This window comes from Macrobrachium nipponense, chromosome 21, assembly GCF_015104395.2.
Source record: "Macrobrachium nipponense isolate FS-2020 chromosome 21, ASM1510439v2, whole genome shotgun sequence".
NCBI lineage: Eukaryota > Metazoa > Arthropoda > Malacostraca > Decapoda > Palaemonidae > Macrobrachium > Macrobrachium nipponense.
This window is the reverse complement of record NC_087212.1, coordinates 63,194,443-63,217,214: the sequence shown is the minus strand read 5'-3', so window position 1 is coordinate 63,217,214 and position 22,772 is coordinate 63,194,443. Positions and strand designations below refer to the sequence as shown.

General features: G+C 43.1%; 1 protein-coding gene across 4 annotated transcripts in view; it reads right to left on the bottom strand.

Moving 5' to 3' along the window:
- Window positions 1-22,772, bottom strand: part of LOC135198084 (pleiotropic regulator 1-like) — a 142,099-nt gene that overhangs the window by 46,631 nt on the left and 72,696 nt on the right. Inside the window, exon 1 of one of the 4 annotated variants that reach the window (XM_064225511.1) lies at window positions 7,731-7,889. The exons of 2 other annotated variants lie outside the window; for them this stretch is intronic. The gene's annotated coding sequence lies outside the window, so the exon portion shown is untranslated. Of the gene's footprint in view, window positions 1-7,293; window positions 7,317-7,730; window positions 7,890-22,772 lie in introns of those variants that run through there. One more of the 4 variants, XM_064225512.1, reaches the window with a different exon arrangement.

Below are 22,772 nucleotides of genomic sequence, written 5' to 3'. Positions count from 1 at the left end.
AGGACAAGAGCCATGTCCCATCCCGAGGGCCTGAGTTCCCTAGGTGGGCAAGACTCTCGAATCTCCTCATTAGCAGGGAGATCTCGAACGAGTTCGAGATATCCACTCCCCTCAGTTTCAGGACTACAGCCAGGGCGGCCATGTATCCTTTGACTGCGGAGACAGAGAGGAGCTTCTCTTGGGGAATGAAAATGAGGAAATCTGCTACTTGCTGAAGAGTGGCTCTGAGAGGAGATAGACCCTGTCTACGACACCAAGGGGGAATCTCTCTCAGTGCTCCTGCAAGAAGAGCCAGCAGGTCCGGATACTGGAGCCACCAGGATCATCCGGAGATTTGGGGTGGCCAGCACTCGGCTGATCACCTTGTGAATCAGACAGAACGGGGGAAAGGCGTAAACGAAGAGGTTGTCCCACGGGTGTTGAAGAGCGTCCTCTGCAGCTACCCATGGGTCCGGCTAAGCCGAGTAGAAAACCTGAAGTTTTCTGTTGTGCTGGGTGGCGAACAGGTCCACGACTGGACGCCCCCACAGGTTGAAAAGCCTTTCCGCCACGTCTGGGTGTAGGGACCATTTGGTCCCTATCACCTGATCCCGACGGCTGAGCTTGTCTGCTACTACATTCCTCTTGCAACGTCAACTGGTGCAACGGGAGGGACACTAGGCCCCCCTGTTTGTTGACGTATGCCACTACTATGGTGTTGTCGCACATCAACAACACCGAGTGTCCCATCAGACGGTCCTGGAACTCTTGGAGAGCGAGGAACGCTGCCTTGAGATCCAGGACGTTGATGTGAAGGTGCTCGTCGTGATGATCCCACACTCCTGCAGCCAGCAACTCCTCCAGGTGTGCGCCCCATCCCTCGGTTGACGCGTCTGAAAACAGCAACATCTCCGGGGGGGGGAGTGTGCAAAGAGGCACTCCTCTTGCAAGGTTCCTGTCGTCCAGCCACCAGGCTAGGTCCTGCCTCACTTCCTCTGTGAGGGACACGTGGAAGTAGGAGGGTCTCTTTCCTGTGACCAACTCTCCTTTAGTCTCCACTGGAGAGACCGCAGGTGAAGACGCCCGTGAGGGACTAACTTCTCGAGTGACGACAGGTGACCGATCACGACTTGCCATTGCTGAGCTGACTGTTCTTGCCGAGACAGGAACTGGTAGGCTGCCTCCCTGAATCTGCTGATCCGCGAGTCTGCAGGGAAGACTTGTCCTGCTACCGAATCGATCAGCATACCCAGGTACTTCATCCTCTGCTTGGGCTCGAGATCTGACTTTCCGAAGTTCACCACGATCCCCAGATTGCGGCAGAACTCGAGGAGTCGATCTCTGTCCTGTAGCAACTACGAGCGGGAGCTCGCCAGGACTCACCAGTCATCGGGATACCTCAAAAGACGTATCCCTGACCAGTGGGCCCAAGCAGACACCAGAGTGAGCACTCGCATGAACACCTGTGGGGCGGTTGAGAGACCGAAGCAAATTGCCCTGAATTGGTACACCGTCCCGTCGCGGAGGTACTTCCTGGAGGACTGATGAACGGGTATCTGGAAATACGCGTCCTTCAAATCCACTGAAAGCATGAAGTCGTTCTCCCTGATGGAGTCGAGCACGGAGCATGCTGTCTCCATTGTGAACCGAGACTGGCAAACTAATCAGTTCAGGGGAGAGAGATCTATCACCGGCCGCCAGCCCCCCGAAGATTTCTCCATCAGGAAAAGGCAGCTGTAGAAGCCCGGTGACCGATCCCTGACGCTATCCACAGCTCCTTGCTCAGCATGGCTTGGACTTCCTGCCGAAGTGCTACGTCCTTGGATGTTCCAGGTACGTAGGTCTGAAGGTGGACCGGGTTGGAGGTGAGGGGTGGCCGAGACTCGAAGGGTAGTAAATACCCCTCCCAAAGGACGTCTACTATCCAGGTCTCCGCCCCATAGCACTGCCAAGTTGCCCAATGGCTCGCCAGGCACCCCCCAACTCCCGGCAGCAGGTGAGGGGGAACACCGTCCCTAGCGTTTCTCGCCTCTCTTCGGCTTCTAACCCAGCTCCCCCTCGTGAGAAGTAGGGCTGGGAGGAGGGCTGGTTACAGTTGCTCCTAGAAGTCGAAGGCAGAGTCTTTCCCCTGGGCTTCAACGATGCGATCGTCTTGGCCGCAGAGGAAGCGCTAACCAAGCTCTTGGGCTTGGCCGCAGTAGCTCGAGGCTGCCCAGACGCCTTTGAGACTGCCTGGTGTACTAGACGGTCACTGTCATCAGTGCGCCGTTGCTCCACCGCAGCGTCCACCATCTCTCCAGGAAAGAGAGAGGAGGAACTCCGCACCGGTCCATTGCAAAGACCCAGAGTCGCCTCACGCCCAGCCGCCCTGGTCACTCGGGTGAGGACTGCGTCCCCACGCCGAAGAACCAGGTTGGCCCACAGGTTTGCCGTCTGGTGGGCACAGTCTCCCGAAAGCCTGGTCACCTTCAGGAGTAATATTTTCTGAGGTGGCCGCGACCTTAGACACCGTGAGGGACCACAGGTCTAAGCAGGAGACTGCTTGGAATGCCGCCATGGCGGTTGATTCCAAGGCGAGTGCCTCTTGCTGCAAGAACCATAAGTTCTCCGACAGGAGCTGCTGCAAAGACAACCCCAGGTTAGCCTAGCTAACTCCGGGTTAACCTGTTTGGGCGGCAGGGGGTCCTCCGATGGCACATAGAATCTCCTCTGTCGCAGTAGAGGCGGGTAAAGTAGCTTTGGAAGACCTGCTGGACCGTAGCGAACCCACCTGTCCGGAGACGAGAGAGTCCACCTGGCCCAGCACCGAGTCAGCAAGGGCCGATTGCAGCAGACCCATTGTCGTCTTGGGTTCCTTCTTAGGACCCCAGAACGACTCAAGCCTGGAGGTAGGCTCAGAAGGTGGGAGCAGCGATCCCTCCCCAAGGTCGTTATGCTGACGAATCAGCGCAATAACCTCTGCAAACGCCCTCTGGATCTCGGGAGTGACTGCGTCTTGTGGAGTAGGACCGTCAAGTCCCTCCAACAAGAGTGCCTCCCGAGAACCTCCTCCTTCCAGAAGAGGAACTACAAGAGACCCCTCCCAATCTCCTCCTGCCACTTGCGCATACGACCTGGTCGGTCCTAAGACCGTGCCAGGCTCGTAGGGCGTTGTGGTGGGACCGTGAGGAGTGCGCTCCTCACGGTCACTCCGGATCGCCTCGCTCTTCCCGGCGTAACCTGAGGAAGTTGAAGGAATCGGAGAGGAAGACCTGACGCTCCCCCCTCGCCCACCAGCAGAACCGGTGTGCTTGGGGGGCTGCAGGCAATCGCCAACCCCTGGTGGCGATCAAGCTGCAGGCCTGGTCGCGCGGCTCTCCGGGGGGAGAGCGGCTGGACCGAGAACAACGGCTCCGGTCCCGAGCGTCAGAGGAGCTGCTGCTACCGGTCCCCCTACCCGCCCAGTCCCGATGGGAGCGGCGGTCAGGGGACCTGCAGAGTCCGCTGTAGCGGTGGGAGCGGGGCCTGTCCTCACGGTGTGTCGAGGCGACCGAGGGGGCCTCTTCCTTGTCTCAACCCGCAGCCGGTCTGGGACCATCGCGTCAACCCTAAGGACCCGCGTATCGCTACGAGAGCGATCGCTGGCCTGGCGGGAGTCACCTGAGCAACTCTCACCTGTCTTCCGCTCCGTGCCTCGGTGCTGGCGCCGAGCGAATTCGGAAGCCTGGACTTAGGCTGCACTGTCACCTGCGGGCGACCATACACTTGGTACCTCTCGCGAACGAGAGGCTGAGACGGAACCTGGTGCAGTGGCAGAGCCCCTAGCACCAGATGAGGAGGTACCGGTGTTAGCCGGTACTCCTCTGGTCCCCGTCTTCTTCTTCCTCGTGGAAGGAGAGACGGGCCCCACTCCCAAAGGAGCGGGAGGACCAGCGGAAGACGCTCCCGTCCCACCGGAATGAGACGGGCCCTTAGAAGTTCCCGAAGGAGACTTCTTGGGGGGGGGGGGGGGGGGAGGAGGAGACAGCCTTCTTCTTCCTCGGCTATGAAGCCTTGGAAGTCAAAGGGGAAGGGCAGCAAGAGATGACGACGAAGATGATGAAGACGACGACGACACCTTCTTCCTCTTCCTCTTCTTCTTCTTCGTCAGCTTCCTCAGGACAGTCGTCAGGTCCTCCATCCAGGACAGAGCCGGGGCAATTGCCAAAGCAACATGGCCCGGCTGCACCTATCCAGAAGGAACTGCGACTGGGGCAGCAACCCCACGGGCAGGAACGACGTCGGCAGGGGCTGGACCAGGTAAAACAGGTACAGCTGGTACGGCAGGCATGGCAGGAACGGCAGGTACAGCCGGAGGCGGGGCAGCGGCCACCGATTTCCTGGGTACTGGTGGCAGGTCCAGGGGCGAGCTCTTGGGGCACCGGAAGTCGGGTGCTGAAGCAAGAGTGGCGAACCCAGGCGGCGGTGTTACGACCCTCCTCGGAACGCAGGACAACGGCGCCTGCACTGCAGCTGAAGGGGTCACCGTAGTAATATGCTGCGTATACACCCTGGGGTCGAACGACGGTGGTGGTGGTGTGGTCACCGGTCCATGAGTCACTGGAGCAGAGCCACTCGCCTGGTGATCCAACAGCCCCCAAATACTTGGTGTCCCCTGGAGATCCAGCGAGTGCCACACCTGGCCAAGGTCATCACCCGCAGCAATCGCACCTGAGGAAGCAAAGGTCAGGTTAGTAGGAGAGGTTCCCCCTTGCCTGGGGGGGGGGGGGGGACAAGTCCCACCCCGAGCAAACGGAAGACCCCGAGTACAATTGGATGTCGGGGTACCTAGCCCCCTCCTCCACGCTCGAAGGATCGGACGAAGAGAAGGAGTGAGAACCCCCCCCCAAGGGGAAGGAGCCATACGCGGGAGCTGAGATGGAGGGAGGAGAGAAGACGACGTCTCCGTGACCAGGGGAGTAGCCGGAGAACTTTCCGATGACTCCCTAGCAGGCTACGTCGCTTCCTCCCCTCTCAAGCACACCCACTGCTCCTCCAACCACAAAACACAAATATCACAGGGTTCGGCGCGAGAGCATTCATGACCCCGACACCGAGCACACAATTCATGAGGGTCTACCTCGGAAAGGAGCGGAAGGCCCCACACCTACAGCCCTCCACACCAGGGCAAGTCCTGCGGCTGATGGGGAACTCTCCAGCTCACGAGAATCCATAATAAATTGTAATAATACAAGCACACGTACTTACAGTATTGAGAACAATTCACACAAAAGCAAACCAAGGTTTGGAGAAAACAAAGCATATGACGAAAGGCGGGCAGAGAGAAGTGGAGAACACGTCTGTCACCCAGCACAGCCGAAAGCAAAGTGGATCTTCACCTCCCAGTCACGCGGTGCGTGGACTGTCGGACAAGCAGTTAACTACAGAACTCTCTTGTTCGAAGCTTACAATCGGTTCCAGCTGCCGCAAGTTACATTCCTATTGTAAAGGACTGATGGTTTGTATTCATATCAGAACAAATATTAATTTAATGGATCATGAATACAACTGAATTAAATATACAGTACTATTATCAGCAAATCAGACTAAAACATGAAAAAAAAAGTTGGAGGAGATACTGAGCAATGACTTCCATCTGTATTTGAAAAAAGGTTTGATGTTTTGGAGAGCTCTGTGTTCTAGAGGAGCTTGATTTTATTTCTAAAGAGAGAATAACAGAATATGTACAAGTAGAATCCTATTTTATCATAATCTTTAAAGGAGATAGACCAGTACCCCACCAAAATCTACAATATGCAGCACTTGGCTTCATAGTTTGCTAAGCAGCTGCTTTAAACTTGACTTATTGATGTTGGTTCTGGTGGTAGACATCAACAAATTTTTCTTCATAATAGGACTTACAAGACTCCAATATAAATTAGGACAAATAAAAGAGTGGGGTCATTGTAGCTTTTGGCGAAACAATTTTGAAATTACCCTCTGCCCACCAAACACGTCCATGCATGGACCTTACTTTGGAGGGAAAGGTTTCTTAGCCAAGCCTAAATTGGCTTCCACAGACAGACAAGAAGCAACCTAGCAAGCAAGGCTTAATGATCTTTCACTTTCCCCAAAAATTGAAGGATGAGTTTTCTCCAAGATTTACTAATTTTCTGTTCTTATATCAAAATAATTTACAATTTCAGTCGCATAAACAACACACCTAATTAAGGCAGCATGAGATACCTGTATAATGATGGTTAGACTCACAAGGCCAAGTCTGTGTATTTTAGGAACAAGAATCTGAATAAAACTACTTTGAATAAGGTAGACAAACAGTATTGTTTTTTTTCATAATGTTTGTAAGCAATGTTAGGGAAGGAATGTGGCTGGTTAATATTCCTCTCATTTGGTAGTTGCGTAGTCCAACACAGATGCGCACACATCATTCTACTATGCATGCCATCATGTTGGAGGGAAGCAAGGGAAGCAAGTCACCCAGCCAGGTTAGGGTATGGAATCCTACAGTGGGGTTAGGCTAAGATGTCTCCCTGTTGAAAAATCTTTTAAGGATGATTTCATGATCAATGCAAGTGTTTGAACAGTTCAAAGTTTGAAGTTCCTGTATATTAGTAGACTAGGTAATTGTTGTTTGACAAAATGAAGTATGAATCACATATATAGGCTACTGTAACATTTATTTACGAATAGCAATTTAGAAACTGACATATTAAGTGTGTATTTCCACAAAATGTCGAAGCTAGCCTGAATCATCCAGGTTTTCACTAGGCCTACACTTCCATTTCTAGATAGGGTAGTGCAGAAAAAAACAATACCTATCCCAGAATGCAGCCATCTTTCTGAAAAAATACTTGAATTCACTGCCATGAGCATCAGTCAGAGTTGTGGCCCATCCTAGGAGCACACCGAGACCTCTACGTTACTCTTGAAGTAAGCGCTTTCTCCTAAAGTATCAAAAAATTGCATAATTCTACAACTTTTTGGGAAGTGGCTACGTTCCGAGAGAGGTGGCCGCTACGTTGCCATTCGGTCATTTACCCTAAGAACCAGGGGTTTCGTTCAATTTCTTCTCCAAAAGGGAGACATAGGCTAATGCCACCAATTTACAAACGTGTAATCTGCGAATTTTCTGTTCTCTGACCTGAAAACTTCGTTTTCCATTGAAGCCACCCTCATAGGTGCTTTACTTAGAGAATAGGGGCAGGGGACTCGGAAAAAACATGCGGTCTCTAAATAAAAGTGGTCAGAAATAGATATAAAATACTGTCTGCCATGTATTTGAGGAGAAATTAGTATGGTAACATTACTCCCAAACAATAGCTAATTAGAGCCTACCAGTACGCAGTCTCAACTGTTCACTACTGATCTACCTAGCTACTAGGCCTAGGATTCTAGCCCAAAACTGAGAAGCTTTGTGTTTCAGCGAGATATTTGGTTACCTAGGTAATTCATTACTCTAGGATAAAAATTAGCTATCTTTATCAACCTAGTAGATATCAGCCGCTAAATTCTTATGGCTTATCCAAGGTAGTATAGGCATTAGCTAGATCCTGTCTAGAATGGCGTAGGCCACAAGTACCTACTACTACTAGGTAGTAGCTACCAGGTAGGTAGGTATATACTAGGTAGCCTATTGACAATCAAGTGTCCTGAGTCAATGCTATTCGATTACTTCAAGAAAGCTAATTTACTAGCACATACTGGGCCTAGGCTACTGTAAGATCTCGAAAGGTCTTAATATATATACACAATAATGTGTTAAATGCACAAACCTTAGTAGGTCTATTACTCCAAGCCACCAGGGTATAGTAAACAACGTAAACACTACAATTCAAGTCTTCTTCTTCTTCCAATCGGGACTTTTACCGGTTGGCTATATATTTACATTATCACTAAGGTCAACAGAATTCATAACCCAAACTCATTTTAATTACACTGTATGCTCAATGTCGTTTGCTCACTGACCAATTAAAAATGAAATGAGTAAGCATGTATTATCCACACGCCAGTAAGACTTTGGGACTATTTATTAATCATTTTGCCGGGCATGTCATTATCACTCTTAACTACACGTTTTCTTATAAGTGTGTTGTATTAAAAGGTGAATCCTCTAAACTATTGAGGGTTCTTTTAGTTCTACGATTGTTTATTCAGAAAAAAACTCTGCATGAAATGGGTCGTATACTCTGGCCTGGAAATATTGATATTCACCAATTCTGCATTGATGGGTACAGGATATTTGACAATTAATTGTACTGTAAGGAATGACGTAGATAGTTATTTTTTCTTTTGGTTTTAGTAAAACCAACAAACCGAGGACTTCCTGGTCTTGTGAGCGGCGAAACCCTAAAACAAGGTTGCCGAAATCAAATCGAAGATCATTGTTATTAGGCTGTCGACTCGTTCCAGTGGTCTTATTCTACAATTTGTCCTATTATTGGTGAATATTATTTTAATGAAAGATCTTTCACTGCCAAATTTCCTTGCCTTCACAACCAGATAGATACAAAGGACTATTTCAACACTTGGAAAACGTGTTCTTCACTACGTTTTCAGTGACACTGTGTATAAAAATTATGCTTTCGTTTTCCTCTTGTACTTGTCAGCCAGAGAGTCTGCTGTTCATTGTGGAAACATTGATAGCAAACTACATTTAGTGACTAAATGCAGTTTGCTATCAATGTTTCCACAATGAACAGCAATCAGAAATCTGTGGACATTTCATCAAAGACAGAGTCGTTGATCATGAGACTTCCCACATACATACAAGTCAGGGACTGGCAGGAAATCTTCAACATGGAACATGTATGATGCTCTCGGCCTCTGCCCATAGGCTGGTTTAAGTCAAAATTCCCTGATAGTCGTTTTGAAAATCACGTAAAATCTATTTGCTATATTTTCGTCTGTCACTTTGATGTAGTATTCTGCTATGAATTTCTTGGGGACTACGGCACTGGCGTCTGGCGACCTTGACTCCATTATCATAATTGAGCTTAGTTTTGTGGACCTTACTTTCAGCACTCATTTAGTCCATCCGGCAAGTCCCATATATTTTCAATTAAAGTTTACAGTTCCACTAAATAAAACGCCCATGCATACTATAAATAAGTAAAAATGATTGAAATAAAGACAGAACAGAATATATAGTAAGAGGATGAAAAATAATCCTAAAAACTTTATATGAAAAACAGCAAAACTATTTAAATATAGGCGGTAAAACTGGCCACGACGAAGGAATTTTGAACTTTATTGGCTACCTTTTAAAGTAAGAAGAGTAAGTATACATTATTGCTCATGCGTTTTCACGTAAATAGCGACAAAGAATAGTAAGCCGAAATATGCAAAAGACATCCTACTACTGAAAGCATAAACACAAACGCAAACACACACACACACACACACACACACACACACACACACATATATATATATATATATATATATATATATATATATATATATATATATATATTATACGTGTGTGTAAATAGCACTGTTTTATAGGGTGTTCAAAATACTGCTGGTGATCCTGTTCTGCGTAGGTATATGATGCAGCACAAGAGGTTTATAAACGATTCAATAGTTTAAGTATGAATGTGGCAGTTTCTTGCGTTGTTCTTTCTTTGAAGGTCCCAGTAACACAATTCCCGCCACCACCACCCTACCCCCCCAAAAAAATTGAAGCCAATCTTTACTTTTCGTCGGACATCAGATCATTATTTTTTCTTCCGACCGGGACGAAGAGGATACGACGGCAGAAGGGACTTCCCCTAGCAGAACGCCGTCCGCCACTGCATCAGTTTTTTTTCGCCTAGCTTTGTTTTTGCACGTGACCATTCATATGTTTGTTGATTTACGCGCTATGGTTTTACTTGCTAGTCACTTCCTTCTGAGTTTTTCACACATAGTCCTAGGCTTTCGTGGATATTGTTAATATTTTGCTTGAAAATCTATTTTACTTTTTTCTTATTTTTCTTTATTTAACTTCATTTATTTGATATCTTCTCGTCGTGTTTTCTCTCCGACTTGGCAACTTACTTTCTTTTAAAGCTTGTTCTACACGAAGGCTTATTCATCTTGAATAAAAGCATTAATTAAAGACCGACATACGTCTTCTCGGTAACTATCTCGCTACACAACCGAACAGGGATTGTGTCATTCAAGGAATATGGCGGTTATATCTTGAGGGAATTAGGAAAACCTTCAAATCTTCATAGGTTGCAAACAACTGAACCGAATCTTAAAGGACAGTTTCTGGTTTTACCGAAAGAACAAACCTGGCGACGTGAAACCCTTTCCGAATTGCAAAGGTCATCTATGCAAGTCGCTTTAGGTAAAGCGGGTTTTTTATAGCACAGGCTCTTACTTCTGGAGCGGCCAGTAAAATACCAAGCAATTATCGCCTGCAGACTCTACACACACACACACACACAAACAAACACGCACTTTACATTTCAAGGAATTCTATTCTTGGTAAAGCACCTCTTGCCTTATGTCAAAGATCCTTATTCATCCGAAGCCAGCCATTAAAAGCCAACTCCTGGAGCTCCAGTTACGGCGATCAAATCAAAACGGCATCAGTGTTATTCTTTAAACAGGTTGTAGGTAGAGATCCAGGATTTCTATCTGGAACGCCCCAACTCCTCTACCCCCTGCCTTATGGGAGGGACTGCCAATCTAAGGACCCAAAACCCAGAGCCAGGCAAAAAGAGATGTGTATTTGCTTTGATATGCTCAATTTTAGGGTCCAAGCTTCGTCTCCCAAGACTGGGGAATTTTCATCAATATGGACGTTCTTCGATGCATACCACGTATCTTAAACCCTTTTCCTCATTTTCATGAGAACAAAACAATCCATATTTTTTATATTCTATTCTTCGAACCAACTAAACGTCTTGTTTCTCTCCACATAAACAAACCAACTTTGAAACACTTTCATCCGGTTCTTCATCGACTCGAGCCTCTTTACCTCAAGGTCTAGACCTTGCTGTATCTTATATCGCTATATAATCAGTTATAACCATTCAGTCATTCTGACTTCACATATTCTTAACAAACACTTCAAAACGTAAAACTTTTGTTTCGTCATTTACACTCAACTTCCATATCCACATATAACTTGACTTACGTAAAGCTGAATTGGCTCAAATGATTTTACATACACTCAAACGTATACTTATGTGGTCATTCTATGACCCACCCCTATGTTCATAACATTTCCCCATTCTTCCACGACCCAACTCAACATCCATGGTTTCCTTGATAACATCCACTCTTAACCTTCTGCTTTTACAAACATTTTCCACCTGTTACCACTGCTTCTCCTCACCATGAACGATTAACTCTGTTTCATACACCTGTCAACAGCTCCACACCATCAATCATGGCTCCTGTTCATTTATCAAAAAATTCAAGGTGTGTCTGTCCTTCTCGGATTTATCTCCTCTCATCTCGTCTCTCTTGATATGTGTGTGCGTATTTGTATATGTTCCTGGTATTATTCCAGGAAAAATCGTAAAACTGTCTACCTACTGAACATCATGCACACGTTCATGCAAGTCCTACTTTTATTCAAACACACACAAACCCACACACACACACACAAATGAATGAGAGGAAGACTTACATGATCACGCACATGGTATTTACTAGGTAGGCAATTTTACGAATTTTCCAGGAATACAATACTATATAAAAGTGTAAATGCTGAGGAAAGAAAATAAATAAAGAGGAGCGTGCGCTTACGGCAAAGGCCCGCAACGTCATGAATTCCTGACCAATGACGTATCGGTGACGTTGCCGTCCAGTTCGGGAGACGAGTTTTTGCTCGGTTCTCGCGCGCCAAGGCCAGGAATCTCCCCGCAAATGACCCGAGCGAATAGAGCGGAGCCAAATCTCGTTTTTAAATCGATCACATCCTCCCCTATACACGCTCCCCGCAGAGTGTGACCCTTCCGGTGCGAAAGCCAGTTTTTGTCGCCTCCCCGGGGATTCCTGAGTCGAATGGGGCGTGATGAACCTTCGGAGCTTTCTTTGGAAAAAAGAACTGATCTCAGGGAAACTGGAGCTGGTATCGTCTGGAACTGATGACACATCATTGCGTGCCCCTTCTTGCATTCAATCGGCATCCTCTTGTGATGGTCTCTCTGAGGATGACGTGCAATTGGAACTTGAAAAGTTCAAGCAAAGATGCAATGCATAACTACCCTCAAGCAATTCTTTGTATTTTATTTATTTATTTTTCTTTTCTAACCACTAATCTCATCTTCCTGTATTTCCTACTATCTTTTGTTACTCCTTTCAAATGAACGAACGCCCTATTCTACGGAAGCTTAAATTTTAAGTCAGTGGTCCCTGTGAGCTCGTTCCATACGAATAAAGTTTATCTTCTGTATAAGAGTATTAATGAAAGCGTCCTCTCTAAGCCATTTACTCAAGTTATGGCAGCGCACAATGACGCTACCGTGAATGCCGTCTATTCAAGAGCCATTTTCTTGCCCAAACCCAAAGGAATAAGCTCGAAGGTAAGGAAAGTTCTATGACTCTTGGAGAATGACAGATTATGAAAGGCAGGGACAGAATACCCAAAGCCTTGCAATAGAAGTCAAGACACAGAAAGTACTAACAACACAGTTCATTTCAGGTTTTGGCAATAGAACAACGTAGACGTAGACAGTTCACTGTGCAATAACAATATGAAGTAAAACTGTTCACACCTGCACAGATAACAATAATCTTACAACAGCAACAGATGTGGTACACATACAATGGTGGTGGTGATGGATTAAGCTTTCCTGTCCTTGTAGAGTAATCAAAGGGAGTTAGGTATGACGCAGATGCAGTTCTAATGACAGCAGCTAATAATAATAATAATAATAATAATAATAATAATAATAATAATAATAATAATAATAATAATAATAATAATAATAATAATAATAATAATAATAATAATAATAATAATAATAATAATAATAATAATAATATATTCAGCAGACAGCAACATCTGTAGTGCACAAAAGGACTTTAACAATTCAAAATCCGAACAGGAAAAACAACGTCGTAGGTAACCAAGTGTGCATTTGAAAACATGACAATATTAGACACAACAGGGCATAGGTCCGTCCAAGAGCAATTGAGCTTCTATTTAAGCCAATAAAGCGCCGAAGAAGTTACAAAGCTAACCAAAATACAAACGAAGCAATCGACTGAAGTTACACAATACGTACCAAACACCAGAGAGCCGCTGTTAAGATTCGGACGTTGGGTGGCGGCATCTTTCTCGTCATGATTTTCGTCTCGCTTTCCTCTTTGTGACGTTTTGGATTAGCGGCCACCTGCCCTTTCCTAGTCTGAATATCCGTCTGGACGATTATCATCAGATGACGGTGTTCATGTTTGTCTGCGTGTTGGTCTGTCGACATCGCAGTAGAAGAAGGACGGGGCGTATTTGTAAGTCTCAAGAGTATCATGAGAGACGACAGCGAGCCATCAGTCTCTGGTCTCTGAGTCGAGCTCTTCCAAGGGCACCAGGCGTGGACGTCAAAATAATAAGAGTGGAAGAGCAGCTTTGAGGTAACCTAGTGACATAAGGCAAATCTTGCGATCATGTCAAATATATCTGAAATATAGTGGACGCTCTATTGGCGGAAGTGGGAGGATCGTCTACTTTTCATTATGAGATAGTGTAATATTACTATTGAGATGAAGCTTATTCATAGGGAACAAGACCACAGGGACCACTGACCTGAAATTCAAGCTTACGAAGAATATGGTGTTCATTTGGAAGAAGTTACAGAGGTTTCGACGGAATAAGACACGAGGGAAATGGGAACTGATATTTCCTGACAGAATAAAAAAAAAAAAAAAGACTAACCTTAATCTATGGGGAGCCCCTTCATGTATCCTCATCTCACAACGTTTTTGTTGAAAGGTGAAGGAAGAACTATGAAGGGTTAAAGGGACAGAACAAGGTCAATATAAGAAAATGGATCTTACGAAAAATACAGGAGATAAAAAAATGAGATGAAGTTGCGCAATCAACAACAAAGAGAAAACATACACATAAAAAGCTGGAAATGAGTTTATCTAGCGAAATCCTACGCCAGAGTGCGTCCCGAGTCTTAAAAACACCAAGAGAAAAAAGATACGACGATCAAAGTTCCTGCCTCGAGGGAGCCACGATCAAGCTCCCGGAGAATAATACCAGATTTCAGGCGTTCTGAAAATCAGGAGCGTCGATTCAAGTTTTGCATCCCAATCACATCAAAAGTCAGATAGTGTAAAAGAAATGACATAGTCATATAATTTGAAATCAACCGCAGAAGTTCTTTTGCTTTGTTTTTAAATCTTTAACTTTTAACTTTTACAGTATTTTAATTTTGTAATATTTTTAGAATTTGTTGTGAATTCCTTTTATAATGTAATTGATTTTATTTTCACAGACTGATGATGCACCGTGTTTTTTTTTTTTGTGTGCGAAACGTTTCTTAAATAAACTGTGGTATTCTACAAAGAGGAACCCTCTGAAATACTGTGATATTGCTGACTGGAGACTAATATATATATATATATATATATATATATATATATATATTATATATATATATATATGCATAAATGTGTGTGTGTAATGTATATATTATGTATATGCATGCATGCAAGTATGTGTATATGGAATATACTGAAAATGTAGAAAGCATATTTCAACAATATAATCTATCTCGAAAAAATGTAAAACAGAATCCGGAGATAAATTAAGAATCAGGAAAAGCAATGTGCACTCAAGCAAATAAAAACCTCTCATTCAACAAGCGAAAGAGAAATAACTTCCTGGACCAAAGGACAAGAGTATCATTAAATACGAAGTTCTTGCTCTCCAATACAAGAGGAAGCAAATTCATCCATTCAAGTGAGCTGCGAGTCAAGTTTTAAAGTACTGATCACGAGATGGAAGGGCTATCAAGCAAACATCGTCCGCACTTATGCTAGGTACTATCGCCGCTGTCATTGGAAGCTCAGCTGATTCTATTATCATGACGAAACACCCAACAGAGCTTGGACCCCAAGGCTCGAGAAAGCTAAGTGTTGCATGATCAAAGAAGCAGGAGGAAACACAATTCTGGGGTCCACAGATCTTGCAGAAATACTCCCGCACTGTGTGAGTGAGCAGTTCAAGTGCCCTCTAATGATGCATCAGCGTATCATCCCGAACCTGTCATAAGGAAACAACAATGGATTGAAGAATGTTGACAAGTTGTCAAGGCACAGAAGACTCGAATGAGCGCCAGCAACAGAAATGAGGCAATATGTAAGCAAACAACATCCACTCACGTACGCTCTTGCTCACGAACGTACAAATGGAGACTCATGGAAGCAATACCCATTGCTTCCGATTCTGCGCTCTCTAATCCGGTGCCTTCCTAATATTCTGGGCGCATACGGCGTGTATGGTTCTTGCATCCTTATCAAAGGGAAAATCGGAGCAATGGGGTCGTAGAGAAGGTTCTACTTGGAGAGCAAGCATGACACCCATCAGAATGATTTGCAAAGCCCTGGCATTTTTTGCTTTTAGCAGGACATGCGATTAGGTTATCAAATTTCCTTATAGAACGAGGCGTGTTCCCTTCAATTAAAAGAAAATCAAATACGCGTAAGAAAGTCTTTATGAGAGTATCGTCAGGTAAGACGACTCAAATCCAAGATTGTGGAAGGCGCAGATAATCAGGAAAAATCATGAAATAAACTACTACTGTCTAATAGTGAGTCGTATCTGTGAAGATTCAGATTTCCACAGACGTTGCAGCGGCAATGTGCAATGAAGTGTCAGTTATCTGGAGCATTTCTTCGGAACGTTGTGGAACGTTTTCCACTCTTACATCAGCCAAACGAACTACTATCCCACTACCAGTCCTATGAATTCACGGTGTCTTTTCCATCTTTCAACTCTTTCAATGTTCTCTTTCCATCTTTGCAAGTCATTTCCATGGGCATTATCAGGTTAGTATGAAGCTCCTCTACCCTTGCATCATTCAGTCTCCCTCTCATATCCTCTACACTATACAGGTCACCAGCTCCTCATGATAATATCTCCATCCACGCAGATCTGAATTACTTTCCATTATCGTTCCTCCATTTACATCTTCAGTTTAGGATCCGTTTTCTCATTAATGCTGGTGTCCGCATGCTCTTCTTTCACCGCTTTTTGCTTCTCTCTCACTTCCTTCTTGACGACTTATCATCCGTCTTCTCGTATACCATCGCGCAGTATCCTCACATGATATGCAACTGCTCCTCTACCACATCTCTCGCTTCTACATCCTGTCCATTGATGATTTAAATTCTTCCTTCTATGTGATGCGCATATGAATCCAACTTTTCCTTGTTGACTCCCTGACCCCCTATTTCAGTTCGGCATATGCCTCCTGAACTCCTTCCACCTAGATGTTTTTTTGTTTTGTTTTGTGTTTTTTTGTTAAGATTTTAAATAAAAGGCAGCGCAGTGGACATTTCCATCATACATTAATGCTATATATATATATATATATATATCTAATAAAAGGAGCCCATAAAAACACCAAAATTGTAGAGAGAAAAGTACTATATTTCAGAGACTGCTGTCTCTCTCTTCAGGTATATGATTCATATACCTGAAGAGAGAGACAGCAGTCCTCTGAAATATAGTACTTTCTCTCTACATTTTGGTGTTTTTATGGGCTCCTTTTATTAGATGGAATTCTGTTGTTACAGAACATTTTTACCAGTCATATATATATATATATATATATATATATATTATATATATATATATATATATATATATATATATATATATATATATATATATATATATATATATATATATATATATATATATATATATATATATATATATATATATATATATATATATATATAATATATACGCGTGTGTGTGTGTGGTAAAATATTGAGATAAGTGTTCAAACAGAAAGTTCAAAGTTGATTTCTATTTTTTTTCTGTCTGTCTCGTACCCATTCATGATTACTATCGACTCTAACCCAAAGACAGCTATAGTGGGATGGGCGGTGTGGGCGGAAAATTCGGCGTACTTTGATCGAATTCCTAGAAGAACTCTTCTCGTACTTATGAAGCCTCCTTGAACCGAGTTGCCATGTAACACAAAACTAAATGTATTATTCTCCCACATGGAATATCTCTGAAGTATGCGTATGCACATATACTCCCTAAAGTGAATGCACCTGACGAAAAATATGCCAAATAATGCCTCCTCACTTTGGAGAAAAATATAAACAAACAATTTATGTACCTATCGTCTGGCAAGTGATGACGTCATTTTGCGTCATAGTAAATTGGATGGGTTTCCCCTACGGAGCGTTTCTCGCGAAACGGTCGGCTTTTGCGTTTCATTTGTTTATTTACTAACGCAAAATTCTTCGCGAAGCGCAACAAGATAACTAATGATGCATTATGTATATGTCAAGTGTATGGTCGTAAAATAATGCAATGAACAACAGACGTCTCGAGGGTTACCGCTTCAACATTTTGTGCGAGTGGAGGATTTTCTGCCTAGACCAATAGGATGCTGAGCGCTTCATTATGTGCCCTTTTTATACAGAACGCAGTGAAAACATGAAGCAGAACGCAGTGGAATGCAACGACTCTCGCTTGTCGCGGAGGATGCGATGTCCCCTTTTCGATGAGTCACTTCTTTCCAAAATCCTGTACCGTGGAAGTTTACTATTACTAGCTGAAGCTAGTTCATCCACATGCAATCCATGTCCTACTAATACTACTACTACTACTACAACTACTACTACTACTACTACTAATAATAATAATAATAATAATAATAATGATAATGATAATAAAACCCAGCCATGGCTACTTATTGCCATGCCGGTCCCAAGCCCGGATAAATGGGGAGGGTTTGGTGTGGGCTCGTAACCTGCATCATAAAAAGATACCCTACGACAGAAACTGATACAGTTGGGGTTGCGAACATTGGGAGATGTGAGCTTCACCATGGTCCTGAGGATACTAATGAGGCCCGAGCCAGGGTGGCCATGGACCTTGGTCCCTTACTTCGAACTGGCTCATATGATGCTTTCCTCCCAAACCCCCAAGACATTGGTGGGAGGAGGTTGGTGGAAGATGGTCACAGAGGTGCCTCACCAGAAGGGAGTCGGCCACCCTTCAACACAAAAGAAAGTTGTCGAGTTGGATGTCTAAATGCGAGAACAATGTATATGACAGGAAGATCAAGTTTAGTGGCACAGGAAATCAAGAGATACAACTTGGAAATTGCTGGATTGAGTGAAACTAGGTGGCTTGGGTGTGGAAAAGTAAGAATAGAGGATGTTTTGTTCATCTATTCTGGTAAAGACCAGGGAGAACATGAGAGAGGTGTAGCAATTGCTTTGAGTAAGAAAGCTGAAAAAATGTTGGAGCATTATGAATGTATTGATGAGAGAATAGTCACTTGCAGGTTGCGAGGTAAATACACAAACATCACTGTTATACAGGTGTATGCCCCTACTGAAGAGAGTGGAGAAGAAGAGAAGGATGAATTTTATGAAAAGCTAACTGGAGTTATACAGAGGGTTAGAAGACATGATATGTTGTTACTGATGGGGGATTTTAACGCTAAAGTAGGAAGAGAGTATGATGGCTTTCAGGGAACAATTGGAAAATTTGGAATTGGAGCTAGAAATGATAATGGGAGAAGACTCCTAGAGCTATGTGGTGCATCTGGGTTATCTATAACAAACACATATTTCAACCATAAATTAGAGCACAAACTACATGGGTGTCGCCAAATGGACTGGTACAAAATTTGATAGATTATGTTATTGTAAATCAGAAATGGAAGAAGTCTATATTAGACACCAGAACTTTTAGGGGCTGCCGTGTTCCTTCTGACCACAAACTCGTAATATCCAAGATTAGAATAAAGTTACAGGCCAATCAAGAAAAAAGGAGAACTATAAAGTTTGATGTGGATAAGTTGAGAAATGAAAGAGTTAAAACAACAGTATGAGGTGAAGGTAGGAGGCAAATTTGCGGCATTAATTGGTATGGAAAATATGGATATGGATTCAGAGGAATCCTGGGCAATATTAAGTTCAGATACTAAGGACGTAGCAACAGAGGTGTTAGGTTATAAGAGAAGTAACAGCAAACCTTGGTTCAGTGATGAAGCAAAAGCTTTAAGTGAAGAGCAACAAAGGTTGAGAGTTCAAATGGACGATGAACAAGACCTAGAGAAGAAACAACAACTAAAAAGACGAAGAAATAGAAAGCTGAGAGAACTAAGTGATAGGATGAAGCATGACCAAAACATGTTTTGGAAAGAAAGAGCTACCGAAGTTGAAGAAGCTATGGAAATTGGCGAGAGCAGGGCTATGTTTGCAGCTGTGAGATTCTTGAGGAACGCAAGCCAGAAAAAGTTTGGAGGGAGTGATGGCATGTTGGATGAAGATGGGAACTTGGTCACAGACGAAATGGAGAAAAGGAATCTGTTTGCAAGGTATTTTGAAAGACTCCTAAATGTTGATACTACCGGTAGGGATGAGTGCATTGCAGATTTAAACGAGGCCCTGGAGGTACAAGAAGAAGACATTAGTGCAGAAGAGGTGAAAGAGGCCTTAAAATCTGTAAAAAATGGAAAAACTGCTGGCGTGTGCGGGATAACTGCAGAGATGCTAAAAGCAGGAGGACGAAGGATGATAGAGGCATTAAGAGTTGTTTTTTAGCATAGGTTTGGAGAACAGAGGTGGTACCAAGTGATTGGAAAAAGGCAATTATGATACCAATATATAAAAATAAGGGAAGCAAAAGGGAGTGTGGTAACTATCGGGGCATAAGTTTACTGTCAGTCCCAGGGAAGATATTCATGAGAGTAATACTTAACAGAATAAGACCTATAGTAGAAGAGAAACTTAGAGAACAGCAGTGTGGTTTTAGAAGTGGAAGGTCAACAGTGGATCAAATTTTCACCTTAAGACAGATAATTGAGAAGAGATGGGAGTATGCAAAGCCAATATTCTGTGCTTTTATAGACTTGGAGAAAGCGTATGATTCAGTATGGAGAGATGGAATGTGGAGAGTGGCAGAACACTATGGTATACCACTGAAAGTGATAAGGATACTAAAGAACTGGTACCAAGGAGTGTGCAGCTGTGTACAGCTGGATGGACAGCAAAGTGAATGGTTCCCAGTTGGAAGTGGGCTAAGACAGGGATGTGTTATGTCACCCACCTTAATGTATTATATTTATTGACCATATAATGAGAAGAGTGATGGAGAATGAAAACAGAGGGGCTAGTATTGGTGGAGAAGTTTTTATGGATTTGGACTTTGCTGATGATGTTGCGTTGGTTGCTGATACGTGGCTGGTGCTGGTAGGTATGGTAATGAGGATGGAGACAGAGACACAGAATTTTGGCTTGAACATCAGCACAAAGAAGAGCGAGATCATGGTTGTGAGTAAGGATGATGATTGGGTGCACATGGAGGATATGACAATCAGAGGACAGGAACTCAAGCAAGTTGAGAAGTTTGTTTAACTTGGGAAGTGTGGTAACAGCAGACGGGAGGCAATTGAAGATATACAAAGAAGAAAAACTAGGAGCAGCAAGAGCTTTTGAGGTTCTGAGAAAAAAAGGTTTGGTCGAGGCATGAAATCAGCTTGAGAACTAAGATGAGAATATTCAATGCAGTAGTATACCAGTCCTGATGTATGGCTCGTCCACCTGGGCACTGACCAGAACAGAGGAGAAAAGGTTGGATGCTTTTGAGATGCTTTTGAGATGAAGCTGCTGAGAAGAATACTTGGCATTAAATGGGATGATTATGTTAGAAATGAAGACATCAGGGTGAAGATTGAAGGCTGAAATGGTTTGGACATGTTGAGAGGATGGAAGAGAATAGAGACCCCAGGAGAGCACTGAGAGCAGTACAAATAGGAAGAAGACCGCTGGGTAGACCAAGAACGAGGTGGATAGACATAATTGTCAGGGATCTTGAGGATGAAATCCAAACTTAGAGGAAGCGAGGGAAATGGCTCGGGATAGAGACAGATGGAGAAAAACTGTATCAGCCTTAAGCCACTGGCCAGTGGCGAGAAGATAAATCTAATCTAAATCTAAAAAAAATGATAATAAAATCCCAGTTGTGGTTAGGTCAAGGAGGAAAAAACTGAAGTTTTGAAGGATCACTATCTCCTTTTTCCCTAATATATACGTATGTATATATATATATATATATATTATATATGTATATATATATATATATATATATATATATATATATATATATTATATTATACTTATTATTATTTTTCCAAACGATTTTCCTCCTCGTTCTTGGCGAGCCTTTTGGGATGAAGATGCTAGGCCCCTCCCTTCAAAAAAAAAAAAAAAAAAAAAAAAAAAAAAAAAAAAACAACTTGGGCTGTAGCCGCTGTTCAGACTTGATGAGTCTTTTCCGCAAAGGGTCGGTAGAGAAATCGGCATCGTTGTGGAAATGTGGCATTCGTATAGATTTACAGTATATGTGACAGCATACATACACACACACACACACAACACACATATATATATATATATATATATATATATATATTTATATCTATATATATATACATATAATATATATATATATTATATCTATACTATATATATATATAAATATATGTGTGAGTATATGAGATAATATATCGATGTCTTAATCGCTAAATAGCGAAAAAGTCTCCTTACATAAATACACGAACCCAACTGAAACTTATTCAACACCTAAACACTTGCCGTTTGCGTACCTTGATTATATATATATATATATATATATATATATATATATATATATATATATATATATATATCTGAACATTAAGTTTTCTCTGTGCAACACAAAAAAAAAAGAACTCCATGTTTGAGTACCACAAACATAAAGCAATCAGATGCACAGCAACATAATACATGCTGTTTGACAAATTAAAAGTGGGTAGCAATTGCTTGATTACTTAAAGAACAAGCACATAAAATACATGAATAAGCAAGATGATCACGTATAAATAATAAACTTAGTGCCACGATTTTTATCAGTTTCCTAACTGTTATATATATATATATATATATATATATATATATATATATATTATATATATATATATATATATAGTCTTTTCCTATTAATGTTATTTTATTTTCAGAGCAGACGACGATGGAAGAGAAAACAAGTGTCCTATTCCAACCCAAACTCGAAGAAAAACAAATATCTAGAAAAGGTAGCAAAAGGTTTGGGTCACGAACCTCCAGTCCTTTGGGACATGTATAGCTTCAAACAAAACGAGTCGATATACTTGGAGAGAGAACCACCTAAATATTTTCACAGTGAATAAAACATTTACCGTTCACAAATCTTGATTTACAAACTGATAATAGATAAATAATGATAAATCACCACAATATCCGTGTTTGTGTGTGTGTGTGGGGGGGAGAGGATGAGAGAAGGATAGAAGTGTGGTGGAGGGCGAGAGAGAGAGGAGAGAGAGAAGGAGGAGGGAGAAAGAGAGAGAGAGAGAGAGTGGGGTTGGGAGGGAAGGTGACAGGGGAAGGGAGGAGGGCGTTTCAAATCTCTCCCAACAGATGGCGTCGCTATGCACTCGAGCCTTCTACAGCAGCATGAGCCATGATGATGCAATACTTTACCATAACAGATCAGGTAGTGAAAAGGTATAGCCTTGTTTCACTGAATTATTAAACAGATTAATGTTTTTGTAGCTCATTACAGGTTGGATTCACGGCAGGTCCCA